We start from the raw sequence: 12,211 nt of genomic DNA, 5'->3' as shown, positions 1-12,211 counted from the left end.
GTCGTGGTGGCAATCCCTGAACCCATTGGTGGACACCTTGGGTAAAGAAAGCCGTCAAGCTGAAGAAAGTGTCATATCGGGCCTGGTTGGCTTGTGGGACTCTGGAGGCAAAAGATGGGTACTGAAGGGTCAAGTGGGTTGTGGCTTCGGTTTGGTGTATTTGGTGAGGCCATGGAGAAAGACTATCGACAGGCACCGAGAAGGTTCTGGCAAACCGTCAGGTGCCTCAGGAGAGGAAAGGAGTTCCTGACCAACACTGTATACAGTGGAGCTGGGGGGCTGCTGACTTCGACTGGGGAAATCATTGGATGGTGGAAGGAATACTTCAAGGATCTTCTCATTCCTCTCAATAATCCTTTCACAGAGGAGGCCAAGCTTGGAGATCCGAGCGAGGGTCCATCCATCACTCAGGCTGAGGTAGCCAAGGTGGTTGGAAAATTCCTTGGTGGCAGAGCACCAGGGGTGGATGAGATCCGCCCTGAATTCCTGAGGGCTCTGGATGTTGTAGCGCTGTCTTGGCCGACACACGTCTGCAACATCGCATGGACATCTGGGGCAGTCCCCCTGGAATGGCAGACCAGAGTGATGGTCCCGCTTTTTAAGAAAGAGGCCTGGAGGGTGTGTTCTAACTATTGGGAGATCTCATTTCTCAGCCAACCCGTTAAGGTCTATGCAGGGGTACTGGAGAAGAGAGTCCACCCGATAGCTACAAGAGGAACAATGTGGGTTTCACCCAAGTTGTGGAAGATTGGACCAGCTTTTTATCCTCACCAGTGTCCTGGACAGTGCGTGGGAGTTCACCCAACCAGTCTACATGTGTTTTGTGGATTTGGAGAAGGCATTCAACCGCGTCCCTCAGGGGAACCTGTGGGGAGTGCTCCTGGAGTATGGGGTGAGGGGCTTGTTGTTACAGGCCATTCAGTCCCTGTATAAATAGAGCAGGAGCTTGGTTCATATAGCCAGCAGTAAGTTGGATTGGTTTCCAGTCAGGGTTGGACTCCACCAGGGCTGTCCGTTGTCACTGATTCTGTTCATAAAAGTTTTATGGGCAGAATTTCTCAGAACAGCCAAGTGGCGGAGGGTGTCCAGTATGGTGGCCTCAGGATTTCACCTCTGCTTTTTGCAGATGATGTGGTCCTGTTGGTGTCATCAGGCCGGGACCTCCAGCTCTCTCTGGACCAGGTTGCAGCAGAGTGTGAAGTGGCTGAGATGAAAATCAGCACCTCTAAATCTGAGACCATGGTCCTCAGTCGGAAAAGGGTGGAATGCTCTGTCCAGGTCGGGAGTGAATTCTTGCCCCAAGTGGAGGAGTTTAAATATCTTGGGATTTTGTTCATGAGTGAAGGAAGTATGAAGCAAGAGGTTGACAGGCAGATTGGTGCGGCGTCTGCAGTAATGTAGACCCTACACCAGTCCGTCGTGGTGAAGAGAGAGCTGAGCCAGAAGGCGAAGCTATCAATTTACCAGTCATTCTACATTCCGACTCTTATCTATGGTCATGAGCTTTGGGTAGTGACCAAAAAATGAGATCGCAGATACAAGTGGCCTGAAATTAGCTTTCTCCACAGGGTCGCCGGGATCTCCATAAGAGATTGGGTGAGAAGATCTGTGATTCGGAGTAGAGCCACTGCTCCTCCACATTGAGAGAACCACGTTGAGGTGGTTCAGGCATCTGGTAAAGATGGCCTCTGGATGCCTCCCTAGGGAGGTGTTCCAGACATGTCCGATGGGGAGGAGACTGAGGACATGTTGGAGGGATTATGTCCCTCGACTCTCTTAGGAATGCCTTGGTATCCCTTCAGAAGAGCTGGAGGGGGTGGCAGGGGCCTCTTTGCTAAGGCTGCTGCCCCGTGAACCAGACTCGGATAAGCGGTTGAGGATGGATGGATCATAATTTTTTAACTGAGAAGATTCTCACATTTGTGGGTTTCTTTGGTCTCTTGTTCTCCATCTTGCTGGATTTTTTCCTTTTTTGTCCTCATAACACCCTGTTTGGAGTGACTCTCTGAAAAACCTCAGTATGGAGGGTCATGTAGCCCCTACACTTTTCCCCACCCCTCTATCTCAACAACAACTGGGACATCCCACCCACAGAGGGCTAAGGGCTCAGTGGTAGAGGCGAGGGGTGAAATTGGACTGGGCCTTAGATTGCAAAGGCTAAGAGCATCTACATAATTAATGTGTGCATGTTTTGCTTGTGTGTGTTTGTGTCTCATTTTGTAGAATATGCTGAGCCCCAAATCAACAGAGACACTCCTGTAATGCCTTCTAACAAAGTATCTATTAAACTGTAGTGTATTATGACACTTCCTCCTGAGTAGCCAAACACGTCAAAGCAGCTCACAGGGCCTGCCAATCAGACAGGTCTCACTCATCCCTCTGATCTCTTAAAATTCTTCCAGCGTCTCACTTACCTGTACAAAAAAAATGTGGTGCAGAAACAAATCACTTGTACATAAGTAAGTCAAACCTGAATTTAATGGAGCTGTGTAAACAATTTTAATGTATAAAATTAATTTCAATACATAAAATAAACTTAAATCATCATTAATTCACAAGAGAATCATTTATCTGACCTGTCCAGGGTGTATCCTGCCTTTCGCCCAAAGACTGCTGGGATAGGCTCCAGCATCCCCCCGCGACCCTGACGGAGAAGCGGCTTAGAAAATGGATGGATGGATCATTTATCTGAGATCAGGTAGTGGATGAGGCAGAACTCCGTTTCAGCTCCATTCTTCTTCTTTTTTTTAAGATTCAGAGTGTATTTCCTTGTAACTCGTGGTCCTCTCTGTGTGTATGCTTATCTGTGCCCATCTCCTCTCTGCTTTGCTTGGTTCCTCTTTCTCTGGTAGGTGTCAGTTGCTCAACCTCACAGCTCCTCCCTGCATCATCACTGACTGCACACCACAGTAAACACAGATCATACTCCACTTCTTAAGGTCACTGCAAAGAAGTTGCTACTTCTGTCATTTCATCTACTCTTCATTGATTAATACTGTGATGTCTCAAAGCTCATTGCGTTCATTTGACATGTGAAGAACACAATCTGAGAATTCTTCTGTTTGTTTCTGTCACCTTTACATGTAGTTATGTTATGGGGGGGGGGGGGGTGCATGGCTGAAACCCCTCCTTCTTCCAATCTAACACCCTATAAATTCACATCCTCACCCTCCATTCCTGTGACGAAGGGTTCGCAATCCCTGCCACCGCTTGGTCTCCTCCCTGTTCCTCCGTCCTACATCAGTCCTGCTTACAGCTTCTAGCCCAGAACTCCAGCCCAAGTTCTCAGAGCCTCTCCGGTCTGAGGTGAGGCACCATCTGCAGAGCTGTAGAGTCAGCAGCAGCTCAGACCAGCAGTTTCAGACCAGATGTTTCATGTTGTGGTTTCACACCAGCACAACTGACATTGCATGTAATAATGCGCACCTAAATAGAGAGCCTTCAGAACATTTTTCTGATGTCAAATGTGTAACTACATATAGTAATTTTAACTTGCTCAATCACTATTGATAGACAGATAGATCAATAGATCGATCGATCTTTATTGATCCCAGAGGGAAATTGCAATGTTTCAGTAGCAAGACATATAATTACACATAAACTTACTTAAACTATGTAGAAAAATACAAAATAGAAGTAAATCAGAAGTTATAGAAGAGAAATAAAATTAAGTATCTATTTACATATTCACATGGCGTATGAGACAGATTCACTGTATTTACATACAGCAGGCACTGAGTGCTGTGAGGTCGTCTAACAGCACAAACAGCACATATTATAGACATGGCTAACTCTGAGTTGCATTAATATTGTAGTGTAAAGTGCACACAATGAGAAAATTATGAGGAAACTTTAAAAAGTGAAGGTGTCACAGTGTTCATTAGAAATGCAGACTACAGGAAACATTGCAAAAATAGTATTGCTCAATGTATTCAGCCCTTTGGCCCAACTTTACCCTTAACCATCACTGTGTCATGCTATCAAAGTCTCTTGCTGTCTTCAAACGCAGACTGAAGACCGTCTCTTTATACAGCATTGAATTATAAGCTGCACTTATGTATATTTTATTGTATTGCACTGTGTATTGTATATTGTATTGTACTTTATTGGAAATGAGTTCTGTGTTCAACTCTGTTCCTGTTCTCTCTGTATCTACAGTGACTTTTTGTTTCTATCAGTATCTGAACTCAGGACTGTCTTTTTATCTATGTTAATGAAAACTAGCAAAACGACTTTCTCTAGATAGACAAAGCACTTCTTGTAAGTCGCTCTGGATAAGAGCGTCTGCTAAATGCTGTAAATGTAAATGTAATTGTAAATGTAAGTCTCTAGGTACTGAATAATAAGCCTTTGTCTGTAATAATCCTGGGATTTTAAGGGGTTAAATGTCCAGGTCACACTGGCAGGACCGCACTTTTACTACATAAAAAATAACTATATAAAGTTGGAAATAAATTCCAAAAAATAACAAAGTACTGAAAAATTCTGCCAGTTTGCATCATAGTCCATGTAGCTACTGATTTTAAAATGTGCTTTGTCAGCGTCAGATCAAGAAACTGTTATGTATTCTGTTGTATTTTAGTTTAGACTGTCTGAATGGACCTAATGGATCTAATACTTAGCAGGTTAATATCTAGAACTTTAAAGGGCTGTAAAAGAAAGCATCACTGACAGTATAGTATAAAATGGCTCATCCATCCATCCATCCATCCATCCGGGTCGCGGGGGGATGCTGGAGCCTATCCCAGCAGTCTTTGGGCGGAAGGCAGGATACACACTGGACAGGTCGCCAGTCCATCGCAGGGCAGAGAGACAGACACACTCACACCTAGGGGCAATGCAACATGTAAAATTGGCCTGACTGCATGTCTTTGGACTGTGGGAGGAAACCGGAGGAAACCCATACAGAACGGGGAGACATGCAAACTCCACACAGAGAGGACCCTGGCCGCCCGGCCGGGGAATCGAATCCCCGCCCTCCTTGCTGTGAGGCGACAGCGCGACCCACCATGCCACCATGCCGCCGATGGCTAATACAATATTATAATAACACTAAAAGAGAACAGTGTGTTATTGTTGTTCATAGTGTTTTAAATGTACTGCTAAATCCCATGTACACATATTTAGGGATACATATGACATCACAGAAATTATTTCATAATATCCTGTGGTTTAATTTGAAATGTGATCAGTGATGCTGCTGGGAGGGGTCATGAGACAGTCATGTAACTCTGACTCTCAAAAAAAGAAGAGGAACCGACTAAACCAGAGAGAAAAGGAGACGGAAACACACTGGGAGGACTACACATTACAAAGATAAGTGGAATTTAACTTTGAGGAGAGCAAACATATTGAACTGTGAAGGTAGCAGACTGGGGTTCGTGTGAAGATCAATGAAGCTGAAGTTCAGTTCAGGATGAAGATCCTCCTCCTCTGCCTGATCTTAGGTAAGTTATTCTAGTTGAAGTTACAGTTGTGTACGATTGTCAGGTTTTCTGTGTTTGTAAAGTGCAGTTTAATATCATTTAAAATGACGGAGTCTGAGTTCATGCTTTAGTTTTAACTAATGAGAGAGTGGCATTTTCACCACATTCAGAATCCAATATCAAAGAGGTTTACAGTTTTAATGTAATGTGTTTTTCATTTTATATTGTATATCTTATCACCTGCTACAAACTATGAAAACAACATTAGCATTCTACAGGAGCACATCAACAGCACCAACAGCAACTTACAGTACCACCTCAGCAGAACCACTAACAACAGCATCTTACAGTAGGAGGTCAACAGTACCAACAGCAACATTTTACAGGAGTACATCAGGCAAAGCAGCACACACCTCTGGTGAACATTTCAGTAAGTTCATTCATGTTAAATGTATTGATGTAGGGTTTCAGGGGTTTAGGGCTCCACTAATGAATGTGGAACCAGAGAGTTTCTGGTTTGATCCTGGGTAAATACCAGTACACTGTAGATTCTAATGCAGTCCTTGTGCTAAATAACATTACACTATATTCATCATCATCATCATTGTTTACCGCTTAGTCCAGACAATCCTGTCCCCCGCAACTTCCTACAGCTCATTCCCAGGGACCCCAAGCCGCTCCCAGGCAAACTTGGAGATATAATCCCTGCAGTGGGTCCTAGGACGATCCCGGGGTCTTGTCCCAGTACGCCATGCCTGGTACACCCCCACTGGAAGGCATCCAGATCAGATGCCCGAACCACCCCAACTGGCTCCTCTCAATGTGGAGGAGTAGCACCTCTACTCCGAGCTCCTCCCAGACGGCCGAGCTCCTCACCCTATCAAGTAGAGTGTAGCTGCCATCCTGTGAAGAAGCTCATTTCCACCACTTTCCATTCTTTCAGTCATTACCCACAGCTCATTACCACCAACAAAGAGCTTTGTCTTATGGCTCAGCTCCCTCTTCACCACTACAGTCCGGTACAGTGACCGCATTACTGCTGCCGCCTGTCCCAGCCTGCAGCCGATTTCACAATCCCTCTTCTCATCACTTGTGAACACCCTGAGATACTAAAACTCCTCCACCTGGGGCAGGTCCTTTCCCCTTACCTGGAGTGGGCATGCCATCCCTTTCCTATTCCACACTATATTCATAGAGGCCTTAAAACAAAACAGAGGGCAGTAGCCCTTGAAATCAAAGCAGAGAAGTACAAAGACGTGGACATACAGTGCCCTCCAAATGCCTCGGAAAGGCAAGGCCAATTCTATTGATTTTGCTACACACTGAAGGCATTTGGGTTTGAAATCAAAAGATGAATATAAGATTATTGTCCAGAATTCAGCATTTATTTCTGTGGGTATTTATAACCAGATGTGTTTTTGGTTTAATCTGTGAAGACTGCATTTGTTGAACATACAGCCATTTGTGGGTGAAAAGCAAGGCATTTTGAAGTTGAAACAGGAGGGAAGATGAACCAAAGCTACTGCACAAGCATTAGGATTAGCCAGTTCAACCATTTGGTAAGCCCTAAAAAAGTAACCAACCACTGGTGTTCTAACAACAAGATGTCAAACAGGTCAGCTGGGGAAAACAACAGCAGAAGCATTGTGAGACCTGTGAAGAGAAATCTAAAAACAACAGGTCAGCAGACGTTACTTAACTGATAAGACTAAGATTAACCACTACCAAAGTGATGGAAAGGTCTAAGTGTGGAGACTGGAAACATACAAAAAAAACGTACAAGCTTAAGAGTCAAGCATGGTTGATGTAGTGTCATAGCTTGGGCTTGCATGGCTGCTCCTGAATTAGGCCAGTTAATCTATAGTAATGATTGTTTTAGCTCATGATAGTAGGAACATGATCACTAAAGAAGTCTACAGAAACATTCTGCCAGCCAATTTACAGTGGAATTAATCGAATTTGTCCTGAAAAAGAAACTGATGGAAGAAACCTCCCAAAACATACAATAACTGAGCTATAAGCATAGGAAAGCATCAGAACGGAAGAATGCAAGAGTTTGTTGATATCATGGTGTCACCAGTGTGGTGCAATTATTGCAACAAGAGTTTTGCAACCGCATGTCACGTGTTACTTATTTACTTCAAGACTATTTGTTTCTATACTTTTGCTGACCAAGAATTGCATGGTCAAGCATTAAAAAGGTCCATGTTCTGCACTGTTTAACACATCAAAATGTAAATATCAGAAACAATCACATGTTCATCTTTTGATCTAAATGCAAATACTGTGTTGTCAGTAAATAGCAAAAGTACTGCCCTTGCCATCGCAATAGCTTTGGAAAAGACTGAATGTAAAGATCTCTGCCTAGATCAGGGCCTTGGCATGGCAGAAGAAACCGTATGGTTTAGGGATACTTACAGCTAAGTCACCTGGAACAGTATGCTCCTGGTAGGGTCTCCCAAGGCAAACTGGACTGGAGAGGAGACTGTGACGGACCTGTGCCATTACAGGTGCTGTTGTAGTGGGTGGGGCTGAAGGCCTAATCAAGAACACTATTTACACCTGTGTGGTGCACTTGTGAGAGGGCTTCTCTTTTGTTTTGCTGTTTGTGTCCTGTGCAGTTTTCTTTTGTTCTTTTGGGCATTATGCTTCATTTTGTTTGTTTATGTTGGAGTTATTGTGGTTTTAAGGTTTTTGTCCTTGAGATTTTTGCACAGAACCTTAAGTTTATTTCTTATTAAAATCATTAATTATTCACTGTGTGCTTCCCTTTTGTTATGATAACGAGCCAGTCATGACAGAGACCCAGAATGACATCATCCAAAATCCCCTATGAACAATAGATGCAGTATATCTTATACCCTTCTTTGGGGATAATATTTATCGGTGAGCACCTGATGGCCAAGTAGCCCACATGCCTCAGCCTGAAAAGGCAATGCAGGGTGGACCAGATGAGCTCATGTGGGCAAGGTTCAGCTTAGGGGACCAGTGCAGCGGTGGTCACTATTTTTAAGAAAGGGGTCCAGTGAGTGAATGCTAATTACTGGGGTATCACACTGCTCAGCCTCCCTGGGAAGGTGTATGCCATGGTGCTGGAATGGAGACTGATAGTTGAACCTAGGACTGAGGAGGAACATTGTGGATTCTGTGATGGCTGTGGGACAATGCACCAGCTTTTCACCCTCATGCAGATTGTTGAGGGGACATGGGAGTTTGTAATCCCAGTTGACATGTGTTTTGTGGACTTTTGTGGACAACTGTGTTCCCCAAGATATACTATGGGATGTTCTCCAGGAGTGGGGTGCCAGGGCCATCACCCTGGGCCACTGAAGAGCGAAGAGGGAGCTGAGGCACACACAAAGCAAAGCTCTCTTCACCAGCTGGTCTACATCCCAAACCTCACCTATGATCATGAGCTTTGGGTAATGACTGAAAGGATGAGATCGTGGAAACAAATGGTGGAAACAAGCTTTCTTTGCAGGGTGGCAGGCTACAATACTTGATAGGGTGAGGAGGTCACCCATCCAAAAGTTGCTCAAAGCAGAGCCTCTACTCCTCTATGCTGAGAGCCAATTGAGGTGGTTCAGACGTCTGATTATGATGACCCCTGTCTGCCTCCTGTTGGAGGTTTAAAAGGCATGGTTGACTAGGATGAGACCCTGAGGTCATCCTAAGACACACTGGAGGGATGATGTCTCCAAGTTGCCCTGGGAGCATTCAGGATCCCCCAGAATGACCTTTTGTGCTTTCCTTATTGCAAAAGTGACTCTGTCTGGATCAAGCAGTTTAAGAAGATGATGTAACTGAAGAATATAAGTCTGTTCTTATTGTTTTTGTCTCTGTGTTTCTCATGTCTAGGTTCCTCTGTCATCACCACTGTATGTGTCTGTGTGGCTCTGCTGCTGATGGGAGGATCAGCACTGATGTACAAACTGAGATGCCAGAAAACACAAAGTACTATTACCACACACACACCGAACATCTCAATGTCCTCCTCACACATCAGTGATTCAAACCACTTCTATATCTGGCTAATTCTACACAGTAGACAATAGAGACAATGTTTCTAATCATGCCTGATTAATTATTCAAGTTGAAAATAAAAACACCTGATATTTTCTCTCTTTCTGCAGATTCTGCTTTCAGCAGCAGGCAATCAGGAACAAATGAATCAGTAAGTGAATGAGGCAGATAATGTAAAACAAGAAATTACATAAAATGATGAAAACAGTGCAATTCTCGCAAAGTTCTTACAGGGATTCTTCTAACTTTCAAACCATACATTTTTAAATCTAGTACTTTTTCACAAAATAAACACAATACATTAAGACTTGTAATATGGAGTCGTAAAAACAGTGTCTGATCTATATAGTAACAAAATGACAGAATTTCAATGTACTGTCTATCAGCCTAGCAGATGCTTATGTAATGTGTAGTAAAATGTTTTTGTAAGAATTTGTATTTGTGTTCCTGTAATTTTAGGTTTATAATAATTATGAAATTGACCAACCTGGGAACCTGGATAACATCAGCATGAGTTCAGTCTACCAGAACCTGAAACCCAACACCAGCCAAACAGATTCAGTTTACCAGAGTCTTGACCCCATAAGAAATAGACCAGATTCGGTCTACCAAAGTCTAAAACCCAACACTGATTGACCAATTCATGCTCTGTTAAAAAATGTGTAGTAACATATCAATTGTTGCCAGATTGGCTATTTAAAAGCACATCTAAATTTTTGTCATAAACTTGGAGCTACTGTGATTAAATTGTGCTTTAACTTTACAGACACTTTATGGATTTTGGCCTCTATTTTTAATGATGAAATGTGTGCAACAAATGTGTAGAAGTTTAATATGAACTTTCTTTATTCATTTGGTGACAAAAGTTCTGAGAAAAAGATGAAATTATTTTAGTCAGTAATGAAAAATCTTCACAAGCACGTTACCTCATTTAAAAAGAAATAATAGCTTATAGCTTCACTTTTGCAAAAAAATGATAGGGCCTTATGAATGTACTAGAACAGTTATCAACATTATCAATAACAGTTATTTTTTTCCAATACTCTTTTCTAACATTGCTCTCACTTACATGCACCTGGGGCTTATTGTCAAGACTTTGAATCAATTTCAGATGTTTTCCCTCTTTAAAAGAACAAGTCACACCCGGCCAAGAAACTGCTTATCAGTCAACTGTCCAATTACTTTTGAGCCTGTGAAAATGGAGGGACTGTAGTTCCTAAATGGTCAATGCAATGTTTTTGTTAAACCCTTTTAATTAAATCTGACAGTGTTGTTATTAAATAAAAAATCCAATAATAGTACAGACTGGCAGAGGGGAATTAGTCAACTAAACCAAGACCCACAGTAACTAACTCTTACATTGTGTAAAGTGAAACTGAAGAAAAGATGAAGTTGCAATACAGCTAGCATCATCCAAGTGGGCACAGTCAGTGTGTATTCCGCTGCCACAGTACCCCGGGGAAAGACACAGGGAGCTGTAGGTAAAAGTACTCAGATGCTTGTGGACTTGCTGCCAGAGCAACACAATGATTCTCCAATACGTTTTTACAGATGCTGGTAATATTACAGATAGACCTACTGGCAGCAGAGCTGAGTACTATAATGCAGCTGATTTATCCAGGGTTTGGGGTGGCAGTTCAGGAGGAGTTAATGCTGGAGTATTTTTTAATTGTGGTGCTACTAGAGAAGCTAGAGAGGCAACAAACTGGCCAGTCTCCAAGCTACTGTTAATAACGCTGAGGTGGAGTCAGTAAGGAAAAAGGATGAAAGTTGGTGGTTTTGTGTTGACAGCAGCTCAAGGCTGTAACTAAAACCAAACTATATGCATTCCCATGCACTGGTGATGCTTTGGACCAGCTTGTCGGCTCCACATGGTTCAGTTCACTGAATCAACAGCATGAGTACTGCCAGGTGGCATTTGCTCTGGAGACCAGAAAAAGATGCTCTTCACGCTGGGTGCCGGACTGTGGCGTTTAATGCTAATGGTTTTCGGCCTCCAAAATGCACCGGCTATGTTTGAGTGGCTGATGGAACCAGGGATCATAAGTGTCCCTAAAGACTGGTTTATTTCAGGAATAAAAATGTTCTATTCAGCATCATGCTGGGTGCATACACTAGACTTGATGTTGTAAGCCCTGAGGATTTCCACTTTGCCCAGATGAGAGACTTTTCTGGTAATGTGGTTGTCTTCAGGCAGGGCAGACACCAGAATGAACAGACAGAACACCACAGGTGCTCTGCACAGGTTGGGACAGCCTCCAGTTATGCATAGGGCTGCTGCACAATGTGTGAGAGGAGCCAGTGCCCAGTAAGCATTTCGGGCAGGAGCTGTTGCCACACAGCCTCCCCAAAATAGTGCTGGGCTTGGTGCATGGGGTGTCTGGTGTGGGTCATTTTGGGATGAGCAAAACCCTGAAGTGGCTGCAGCAGAGATTCTACTGCCCAGGCTGTTGTCTGGACATGGAGCTCTAAGTGAACTACTACAACTGATTTGGCCAAGAAAGGACTGCCATAGCTGTAGCACACCCCACTGCAGTGTCCTGATGGAGAGGGTGGGTGTGGATGTCCTGAGCCTTTTCCCATCACTGAGACCAGAAATGTACATACTCATGAATTATTTAATTAAATGTCTTGAGTCGAGTCAAGTGTGACATTGACAGCAGAGTGACTGGTATAGGAGTTTTTCTGCTGGTTTTGCAGGCAAGAGCAGCTCCAAGTTGTCTCTCAGAGTGATGGTCTCATTGAGGCGCAACTTTGGTGGT

The sequence above is a fragment of the Pygocentrus nattereri genome, chromosome 12, assembly GCF_015220715.1.
Source record: "Pygocentrus nattereri isolate fPygNat1 chromosome 12, fPygNat1.pri, whole genome shotgun sequence".
NCBI lineage: Eukaryota > Metazoa > Chordata > Actinopteri > Characiformes > Serrasalmidae > Pygocentrus > Pygocentrus nattereri.
Note: the sequence above shows the minus strand (reverse complement) of the source record.